The sequence below is a fragment of the Hemitrygon akajei genome, chromosome 1, assembly GCF_048418815.1.
Source record: "Hemitrygon akajei chromosome 1, sHemAka1.3, whole genome shotgun sequence".
Taxonomy (NCBI): domain Eukaryota; kingdom Metazoa; phylum Chordata; class Chondrichthyes; order Myliobatiformes; family Dasyatidae; genus Hemitrygon; species Hemitrygon akajei.
In genome coordinates, this window is record NC_133124.1 from 162,427,122 (window position 1) to 162,438,559 (window position 11,438).

Consider the following 11,438-nt stretch of genomic DNA (forward strand, 5'->3'; position numbering starts at 1 on the left):
TCCCGTCTCAGTGACCCCCCCAGACCCTGCACCCCTCCTGTGTACAGTGTATACCCAGCCCCTACACCCTTCCCGTCTCAGTGACCCACCCCCAGACCCTGCACCCCTCCTGTGTACAGTGTATACCCAGTCCCTACACCCTTCCCGTCTCAGTGACCCCCCACAGACCCTGCACCCCTCCTGTGTACAGTGTATATCCAGCCCCTACACCCTTCCCGTCTCAGTGACCCACCCCCAGACCCTGCACCCCTCCTGTGTACAGTGTATACCCAGCCCCTACACCCTTCCCATCTCAGTGACCCCCCCAGACCCTGCACCCCTCCTGTGTACAGTGTATACCCAGCCCCTACACCCTTCCCGTCTCAGTGACCCCCCCACACCCTGCACCCCTCCTCTGTACAGTGTATACCCAGCCCCTACACCCTTCCCGTCTCAGTGACCCCCCCAGACCCTGCACCCCTCGTGTGTACAGTGTATACCCAGCCCCTACACCCTTCCCATCTCAGTGACCCCCACAGACCCTGCACCCCTCCTGTGTACAGTGTATACCCAGCCCCTACACCCATCCCGTCTCAGTGACCCCCCCAGACCCTGCACCCCTCGTGTGTACAGTGTATACCCAGCCCCTACACCCTTCCCATCTCAGTGACCCCCACAGACCCTGCACCCCTCCTGTGTACAGTGTATACCCAGCCCCTACACCCTTCCCGTCTCAGTGACCCCCCCACACCCTGCACCCCTCCTGTGTACAGTGTATACCCAGTCCCTACACCCTTCCCATCTCAGTGACCCTGACAGACCCTGCACCCCTCCTGTGTACAGTGTATACCCAGCCCCTACACCCTTCCCGTCTCAGTGACCCCCCCAGACCCTGCACCCCTCCTGTGTACAGTGTATACCCAGCCCCTACACCCTTCCCATCTCAGTGACCCCCCACACCCTGCACCCCTCCTGTGTACAGTGTATACCCAGTCCCTACACCCTTCCCATCTCAGTGACCCTGACAGACCCTGCACCCCTCCTGTGTACAGTGTATACCCAGCCCCTACACCCTTCCCGTCTCAGTGACCCCCCCAGACCCTGCACCCCTCCTGTGTACAGTGTATACCCAGCCCCTACACCCTTCCCATCTCAGTGACCCCCCAGACCCTGCACCCCTCCTGTGTACAGTGTATACCCAGTCCCTACACCCTTCCCATCTCAGTGACCCTGACAGACCCTGCACCCCTCCTGTGTACAGTGTATACCCAGCCCCTACACCCTTCCCATCTCAGTGACCCTGACAGACCCTGCACCCATCCTGTGTACAGTGTATACCCAGCCCCTACACCCTTCCCGTCTCAGTGACCCCCCCAGACCCTGCACCCCTCCTGTGTACAGTGTATACCCAGCCCCTACACCCTTCCCGTCTCAGTGACCCCCCAGACCCTGCACCCCTCCTGTGTACAGTGTATACCCAGCCCCTACACCCTTCCCATCTCAGTGACCCCCACAGACCCTGCACCCCTCCTGTGTACAGTGTATACCCAGCCCCTACACCCTTCCCGTCTCAGTGACCCACCCCCAGACCCTGCACCCCTCCTGTGTACAGTGTATTCCCAGCCCCTACACCCATCCCGTCTCAGTGACCCCTCCAGACCCTGCACCCCTCCTGTGTACAGTGTATACCCAGCCCCTACACCCTTCCCATCTCAGTGACCCCCCCAGACCCTGCACCCCTCCTGTGTACAGTGTATACCCAGCCCCTACACCCTTCCCATCTCAGTGACCCCCCCAGACCCTGCACCCCTCCTGTGTACAGTGTATACCCAGCCCCTACACCCATCCCGTCTCAGTGACCCCCCCAGACCCTGCACCCCTCCTGTGTACAGTGTATACCCAGCCCCTACACCCTTCCCGTCTCAGTGACTCCCCCAGACCCTGCACCCCTCCTGTGTACAGTGCATACCCAGCCCCTACACCCTTCCCGTCTCAGTTACCCCCCCAGACCCTGCATCCCTGCTGTGTACAGTGTATACCCAGCCCCTACACCCATCCCGTCTCAGTGACCCCCCCAGACCCTGCACCCCTCCTGTGTACAGTGTATACCCAGCCCCTACACCCATCCCGTCTCAGTGACCCCCCACAGACCCTGCACCCCTACTGTGTACAGTGTATACCCAGCCCCTACACCCTTCCCGTCTCAGTGACCCCCCCACAGACCCTGCACCCCTCCTGTGTACAGTGTATACCCAGCCCCTACACCCTTCCCGTCTCAGTGACCCCCCCCAGACCCTGCACCCGTCCTGTGTACAGTGTATACCCAGTCCCTACACCCTTCCCATCTCAGTGACCCCCCCACAGACCCTTCACCCCTCCTGTGTACTGTGTATACCCTGTCCCTACACCCTTCCCGTCTCAGTGACCCCGACAGACCCTGCACCCCTCCTGTGTACAGTGTATACCCAGTCCCTACACCCTTCCCGTCTCAGTGACACCCCCAGACCCTGCACCCCTCCTGTGTACAGTGTATACCCAGCCCCTACACCCTTCCCGTCTCAGTGACACCCCAGACCCTGCACCCCTCCTGTGTACAGTGTATACCCAGCCCCTACACCCTTCCCATCTCAGTGACCCCCCCACAGACCCTGCACCCCTCCTGTGTACAGTGTATACCCAGTCCCTACACCCATCCCGTCTCAGTGACCCCTCCAGACCCTGCACCCCTCCTGTGTACAGTGTATACCCAGTCCCTACACCCTTCCCATCTCAGTGACCCCCCAGACCCTGCACCCCTCCTGTGTACAGTGTATACCCAGTCCCTACACCCTTCCCGTCTCAGTGACCCCCCACACCCTGCACCCCTCCTGTGTACAGTGTATACCCAGCCCCTACACCCTTCCCATCTCAGTGACCCCTCCAGACCCTGCACCCCTCCTGTGTACAGTGTATACCCAGCCCCTACACCCTTCCCGTCTCAGTGACCCACCCAGACCCTGCACCCCTCCTGTGTACAGTGTATACCCAGTCCCTACACCCTTCCCATCTCAGTGACCCCCCCAGACCCTGCACCCCTCCTGTGTACAGTGTATACCCAGCCCCTACACCCTTCCCGTCTCAGTGACCCCCCCAGACCCTGCACCCCTCCTGTGTACAGTGTATACCCAGCCCCTACACCCTTCCCGTCTCAGTGACCCCCTCAGACCCTGCACCCCTCCTGTGTACAGTGTATACCCAGCCCCTACACCCTTCCCGTCTCAGTGACCCCCACAGACCCTGCACCCCTCCTGTGTACAGTGTATACCCAGCCCCTACACCCTTCCCGTCTCAGTGACCCCCCACAGACCCTGCACCCCTCCTGTGTACAGTGTATACCCAGCCCCTACACCCTTCCCGTCTCAGTGACCCACCCACACCCTGCACCCCTCCTGTGTACAGTGTATACCCAGCCCCTACACCCTTCCCGTCTCAGTGACCCCCCCAGACCCTGCACCCCTCCTGTGTACAGTGTATACCCAGCCCCTACACCCTTCCCGTCTCAGTGACCCCCCACAGACCCTGCACCCCTCCTGTGTACAGTGTATACCCAGCCCCTACACACTTCCCATCTCAGTGACCCCCCCAGACCCTGCACCCCTCCTGTGTACAGTGTATACCCAGTCCCTACACCCTTCCCGTCTCAGTGACCCCCCCAGACCCTGCATCCCTCCTGTGTACAGTGTATACCCAGCCCCTACACCCTTCCCATCTCAGTGACCCCCCCAGACCCTGCACCCCTCCTGTGTACAGTGTATACCCAGCCCCTACACCCTTCCCGTCTCAGTGACCACCCCCAGACCCTTCACCCCTCCTGAGTACAGTGTATACCCAGCCCCTACACCCTTTCCATCTCAGTGACCCCCCCCAGACCCTGCACCCCTCCTGTGTACAGTGTATACCCAGCCCCTACACCCTTCCCGTCTCAGTGACCCTCCCAGACCCTGCACCCCTCCTGTGTACAGTGTATACCCAGCCCCTACACCCTTCCCGTATCAGTGACCCTCCCAGACCCTGCACCCCTCCTGTGTACAGTGTATACCCAGCCCCTACACCCTTCCCGTATCAGTGACCCTCCCAGACCCTGCACCCCTCCTGTGTACAGTGCATACCCAGCCCCTACACCCTTCCCGTCTCAGTTACCCCCCCAGACCCTGCATCCCTCCTGTGTACAGTGTATACCCAGCCCCTACACCCATCCCGTCTCAGTGACCCCCCCAGACCCTGCACCCCTCCTGTGTACAGTGTATACCCAGCCCCTACACCCATCCCGTCTCAGTGACCCCCCACAGACCCTGCACCCCTACTGTGTACAGTGTATACCCAGCCCCTACACCCTTCCCGTCTCAGTGACCCCCCCACAGACCCTGCACCCCTCCTGTGTACAGTGTATACCCAGCCCCTACACCCTTCCCGTCTCAGTGACCCCCCCCAGACCCTGCACCCGTCCTGTGTACAGTGTATACCCAGTCCCTACACCCTTCCCATCTCAGTGACCCCCCCACAGACCCTTCACCCCTCCTGTGTACTGTGTATACCCTGTCCCTACACCCTTCCCGTCTCAGTGACCCCGACAGACCCTGCACCCCTCCTGTGTACAGTGTATACCCAGTCCCTACACCCTTCCCGTCTCAGTGACACCCCCAGACCCTGCACCCCTCCTGTGTACAGTGTATACCCAGCCCCTACACCCTTCCCGTCTCAGTGACACCCCAGACCCTGCACCCCTCCTGTGTACAGTGTATACCCAGCCCCTACACCCTTCCCATCTCAGTGACCCCCCCACAGACCCTGCACCCCTCCTGTGTACAGTGTATACCCAGTCCCTACACCCATCCCGTCTCAGTGACCCCTCCAGACCCTGCACCCCTCCTGTGTACAGTGTATACCCAGTCCCTACACCCTTCCCATCTCAGTGACCCCCCAGACCCTGCACCCCTCCTGTGTACAGTGTATACCCAGTCCCTACACCCTTCCCGTCTCAGTGACCCCCCACACCCTGCACCCCTCCTGTGTACAGTGTATACCCAGCCCCTACACCCTTCCCATCTCAGTGACCCCTCCAGACCCTGCACCCCTCCTGTGTACAGTGTATACCCAGCCCCTACACCCTTCCCGTCTCAGTGACCCACCCAGACCCTGCACCCCTCCTGTGTACAGTGTATACCCAGTCCCTACACCCTTCCCATCTCAGTGACCCCCCACACCCTGCACCCCTCCTGTGTACAGTGTATACCCAGCCCCTACACCCTTCCCATCTCAGTGACCACCCATAGACCCTTCACCCCTTCTGTGTACAGTGTATACCCAGCCCCTACACCCTTCCCATCTCAGTGACCCCCCACAGACCCTGCACCCCTCCTGTGTACAGTGTATACCCAGCCCCTACACCCTTCCCATCTCAGTGACCCCCCCAGACCCTGCACCCCTCCTGTGTACAGTGTATACCCAGCCCCTACACCCTTCCCGTCTCAGTGACCCCCCACAGACCCTGCACCCCTACTGTGTACAGTGTATACCCAGCCCCTACACCCTTCCCGTCTCAGTGACCCTCCCAGACCCTGCACCCCTCCTGTGTACAGTGTATACCCAGCCCCTACACCCTTCCCGTATCAGTGACCCTCCCAGACCCTGCACCCCTCCTGTGTACAGTGCATACCCAGCCCCTACACCCTTCCCGTCTCAGTTACCCCCCCAGACCCTGCATCCCTCCTGTGTACAGTGTATACCCAGCCCCTACACCCATCCCGTCTCAGTGACCCCCCCAGACCCTGCACCCCTCCTGTGTACAGTGTATACCCAGCCCCTACACCCATCCCGTCTCAGTGACCCCCCACAGACCCTGCACCCCTACTGTGTACAGTGTATACCCAGCCCCTACACCCTTCCCGTCTCAGTGACCCCCCCACAGACCCTGCACCCCTCCTGTGTACAGTGTATACCCAGCCCCTACACCCTTCCCGTCTCAGTGACCCCCCCCAGACCCTGCACCCGTCCTGTGTACAGTGTATACCCAGTCCCTACACCCTTCCCATCTCAGTGACCCCCCCACAGACCCTTCACCCCTCCTGTGTACTGTGTATACCCTGTCCCTACACCCTTCCCGTCTCAGTGACCCCGACAGACCCTGCACCCCTCCTGTGTACAGTGTATACCCAGTCCCTACACCCTTCCCGTCTCAGTGACACCCCCAGACCCTGCACCCCTCCTGTGTACAGTGTATACCCAGCCCCTACACCCTTCCCGTCTCAGTGACACCCCAGACCCTGCACCCCTCCTGTGTACAGTGTATACCCAGCCCCTACACCCTTCCCATCTCAGTGACCCCCCCACAGACCCTGCACCCCTCCTGTGTACAGTGTATACCCAGTCCCTACACCCATCCCGTCTCAGTGACCCCTCCAGACCCTGCACCCCTCCTGTGTACAGTGTATACCCAGTCCCTACACCCTTCCCATCTCAGTGACCCCCCAGACCCTGCACCCCTCCTGTGTACAGTGTATACCCAGTCCCTACACCCTTCCCGTCTCAGTGACCCCCCACACCCTGCACCCCTCCTGTGTACAGTGTATACCCAGCCCCTACACCCTTCCCATCTCAGTGACCCCTCCAGACCCTGCACCCCTCCTGTGTACAGTGTATACCCAGCCCCTACACCCTTCCCGTCTCAGTGACCCACCCAGACCCTGCACCCCTCCTGTGTACAGTGTATACCCAGTCCCTACACCCTTCCCATCTCAGTGACCCCCCACACCCTGCACCCCTCCTGTGTACAGTGTATACCCAGCCCCTACACCCTTCCCATCTCAGTGACCACCCATAGACCCTTCACCCCTTCTGTGTACAGTGTATACCCAGCCCCTACACCCTTCCCATCTCAGTGACCCCCCACAGACCCTGCACCCCTCCTGTGTACAGTGTATACCCAGCCCCTACACCCTTCCCATCTCAGTGACCCCCCACAGACCCTGCACCCCTACTGTGTACAGTGTATACCCAGCCCCTACACCCTTCCCGTCTCAGTGACCCTCCCAGACCCTGCACCCCTCCTGTGTACAGTGTATACCCAGCCCCTACACCCTTCCCGTATCAGTGACCCTCCCAGACCCTGCACCCCTCCTGTGTACAGTGCATACCCAGCCCCTACACCCTTCCCGTCTCAGTTACCCCCCCAGACCCTGCATCCCTCCTGTGTACAGTGTATACCCAGCCCCTACACCCATCCCGTCTCAGTGACCCCCCCAGACCCTGCACCCCTCCTGTGTACAGTGTATACCCAGCCCCTACACCCATCCCGTCTCAGTGACCCCCCACAGACCCTGCACCCCTACTGTGTACAGTGTATACCCAGCCCCTACACCCTTCCCGTCTCAGTGACCCCCCCACAGACCCTGCACCCCTCCTGTGTACAGTGTATACCCAGCCCCTACACCCTTCCCGTCTCAGTGACCCCCCCCAGACCCTGCACCCGTCCTGTGTACAGTGTATACCCAGTCCCTACACCCTTCCCATCTCAGTGACCCCCCCACAGACCCTTCACCCCTCCTGTGTACTGTGTATACCCTGTCCCTACACCCTTCCCGTCTCAGTGACCCCGACAGACCCTGCACCCCTCCTGTGTACAGTGTATACCCAGTCCCTACACCCTTCCCGTCTCAGTGACACCCCCAGACCCTGCACCCCTCCTGTGTACAGTGTATACCCAGCCCCTACACCCTTCCCATCTCAGTGACCCCCCACAGACCCTGCACCCCTACTGTGTACAGTGTATACCCAGCCCCTACACCCTTCCCGTCTCAGTGACCCTCCCAGACCCTGCACCCCTCCTGTGTACAGTGTATACCCAGCCCCTACACCCTTCCCGTATCAGTGACCCTCCCAGACCCTGCACCCCTCCTGTGTACAGTGCATACCCAGCCCCTACACCCTTCCCGTCTCAGTTACCCCCCCAGACCCTGCATCCCTCCTGTGTACAGTGTATACCCAGCCCCTACACCCATCCCGTCTCAGTGACCCCCCCAGACCCTGCACCCCTCCTGTGTACAGTGTATACCCAGCCCCTACACCCATCCCGTCTCAGTGACCCCCCACAGACCCTGCACCCCTACTGTGTACAGTGTATACCCAGCCCCTACACCCTTCCCGTCTCAGTGACCCCCCCACAGACCCTGCACCCCTCCTGTGTACAGTGTATACCCAGCCCCTACACCCTTCCCGTCTCAGTGACCCCCCCCAGACCCTGCACCCGTCCTGTGTACAGTGTATACCCAGTCCCTACACCCTTCCCATCTCAGTGACCCCCCCACAGACCCTTCACCCCTCCTGTGTACTGTGTATACCCTGTCCCTACACCCTTCCCGTCTCAGTGACCCCGACAGACCCTGCACCCCTCCTGTGTACAGTGTATACCCACTCCCTACACCCTTCCCGTCTCAGTGACACCCCCAGACCCTGCACCCCTCCTGTGTACAGTGTATACCCAGCCCCTACACCCTTCCCGTCTCAGTGACACCCCAGACCCTGCACCCCTCCTGTGTACAGTGTATACCCAGCCCCTACACCCTTCCCATCTCAGTGACCCCCCCACAGACCCTGCACCCCTCCTGTGTACAGTGTATACCCAGTCCCTACACCCATCCCGTCTCAGTGACCCCTCCAGACCCTGCACCCCTCCTGTGTACAGTGTATACCCAGTCCCTACACCCTTCCCATCTCAGTGACCCCCCAGACCCTGCACCCCTCCTGTGTACAGTGTATACCCAGTCCCTACACCCTTCCCGTCTCAGTGACCCCCCACACCCTGCACCCCTCCTGTGTACAGTGTATACCCAGCCCCTACACCCTTCCCATCTCAGTGACCCCTCCAGACCCTGCACCCCTCCTGTGTACAGTGTATACCCAGCCCCTACACCCTTCCCGTCTCAGTGACCCACCCAGACCCTGCACCCCTCCTGTGTACAGTGTATACCCAGTCCCTACACCCTTCCCATCTCAGTGACCCCCCACACCCTGCACCCCTCCTGTGTACAGTGTATACCCAGCCCCTACACCCTTCCCATCTCAGTGACCACCCATAGACCCTTCACCCCTTCTGTGTACAGTGTATACCCAGCCCCTACACCCTTCCCATCTCAGTGACCCCCCACAGACCCTGCACCCCTCCTGTGTACAGTGTATACCCAGCCCCTACACCCTTCCCATCTCAGTGACCCCCCCAGACCCTGCACCCCTCCTGTGTACAGTGTATACCCAGCCCCTACACCCTTCCCGTCTCAGTGACCCCCCCAGACCCTGCACCCCTCCTGTGTACAGTGTATACCCAGCCCCTACACCCTTCCCGTCTCAGTGACCCCCTCAGACCCTGCACCCCTCCTGTGTACAGTGTATACCCAGCCCCTACACCCTTCCCGTCTCAGTGACCCCCACAGACCCTGCACCCCTCCTGTGTACAGTGTATACCCAGCCCCTACACCCTTCCCGTCTCAGTGACCCCCCACAGACCCTGCACCCCTCCTGTGTACAGTGTATACCCAGCCCCTACACCCTTCCCGTCTCAGTGACCCACCCACACCCTGCACCCCTCCTGTGTACAGTGTATACCCAGCCCCTACACCCTTCCCGTCTCAGTGACCCCCCCAGACCCTGCACCCCTCCTGTGTACAGTGTATACCCAGCCCCTACACCCTTCCCGTCTCAGTGACCCCCCCAGACCCTGCACCCCTCCTGTGTACAGTGTATACCCAGCCCCTACACCCTTCCCGTCTCAGTGACCCCTCCAGACCCTGCACCCCTCCTGTGTACAGTGTATACCCAGCCCCTACACACTTCCCATCTCAGTGACCCCCCCAGACCCTGCACCCCTCCTGTGTACAGTGTATACCCAGTCCCTACACCCTTCCCGTCTCAGTGACCCCCCCAGACCCTGCATCCCTCCTGTGTACAGTGTATACCCAGCCCCTACACCCTTCCCATCTCAGTGACCCCCCCAGACCCTGCACCCCTCCTGTGTACAGTGTATACCCAGCCCCTACACCCTTCCCGTCTCAGTGACCACCCCCAGACCCTTCACCCCTCCTGAGTACAGTGTATACCCAGCCCCTACACCCTTCCCATCACAGTGACCCCCCACACCCTGCACCCCACCTGTGTACAGTGTATACCCAGCCCCTACACCCTTTCCATCTCAGTGACCCCCCCCCCAGACCCTGCACCCCTCCTGTGTACAGTGTATACCCAGCCCCTACACCCTTCCCGTCTCAGTGACCCTCCCAGACCCTGCACCCCTCCTGTGTACAGTGTATACCCAGCCCCTACACCCTTCCCGTATCAGTGACCCTCCCAGACCCTGCACCCCTCCTGTGTACAGTGTATACCCAGCCCCTACACCCTTCCCGTCTCAGTGAGCCCCCCCAGACCCTGCACCCCTCCTGTGCACAGTGACTCCCCCTAGCCTGTACACCCCTTCCCATCTCTTCCCCCCCTACTGATTCCTGACTGATAGGCTCATAGTTCCCCTTACTCCAAATAAACGCTTTTCTAATTTGTCTGTTCCTATTTCTCTCCAATGCTATGTAAAGGAGATAGAATTGTTATCACTATCTCCAAAATGCTCTCCCAATGAGAGATCTGACACCTGACCAGGTTCATTTCCCAATAAGAAATCGTACAGTCTCTCCCCTTGTAGAATTACCTACATATTGTGTTAGAAACCTTCCTGAATCTAAACCTAAGTAACTCCACCCCATCTAAACCCCTCGCTCTTGGGAGATGCCCGTCGATATTTGGGAAATTAAAATCTCCCACCATGACAATTCTGTTATTACTACACCTTTCCAGGATCTGTTTCCCTATCGGCTCCTCGATATCCCTGTTACTATTGGGTGGTCGATAAAGAACACCCAGTAGAGTTATTGATCCCTTCCTGTTCCTAGCCTCCACCCACAGAGACTCCCTAGACAATCCCTCCATGGCATCCACCTTTTCTGCAGCCGTGACACTATCTCTGATCAACAGTGCCACCCCCCCCCCCTACCTCTTTTGCCTCCCTCCCTGTGCTTTCCGAAACATCTAAAACCCGGCACTCGAAGTAACCATTCCTGCCCCTGAGCCATCCAAGTCTCTGTGATGGCCACAACACCATAGCTCCAAGTACTGATCCACGCTCTAAGCTCATCCGCTTTGTTCATGATACTCCTTGCATTAAAATAGACACAACTCAAACCATCCATCTGAGTGTGTCCCTTTTCAATCACCTGCCTATCCTCCCTCTCACACTGTCTCCAAGCTTCCTCTATTTGTGAGCCAACCCTCTCTTCCCCAGTCTCTTCAGATTGGTTCCCATATCCCCAACAATTCTAGTTTAAACTCTCCCCAGTAGCCCTAGCAAACCTCCCCACCAGGTTACCCCTGGGATTCAAGTGCAA

General features: G+C 59.7%; 1 protein-coding gene across 4 annotated transcripts in view; it reads left to right on the forward strand.

The window, feature by feature from the left end:
• Positions 1-11,438, forward strand: part of LOC140731855 (myeloid cell surface antigen CD33-like) — a 213,178-nt gene that overhangs the window by 102,475 nt on the left and 99,265 nt on the right. The gene's annotated exons all lie outside the window — the stretch shown is intronic.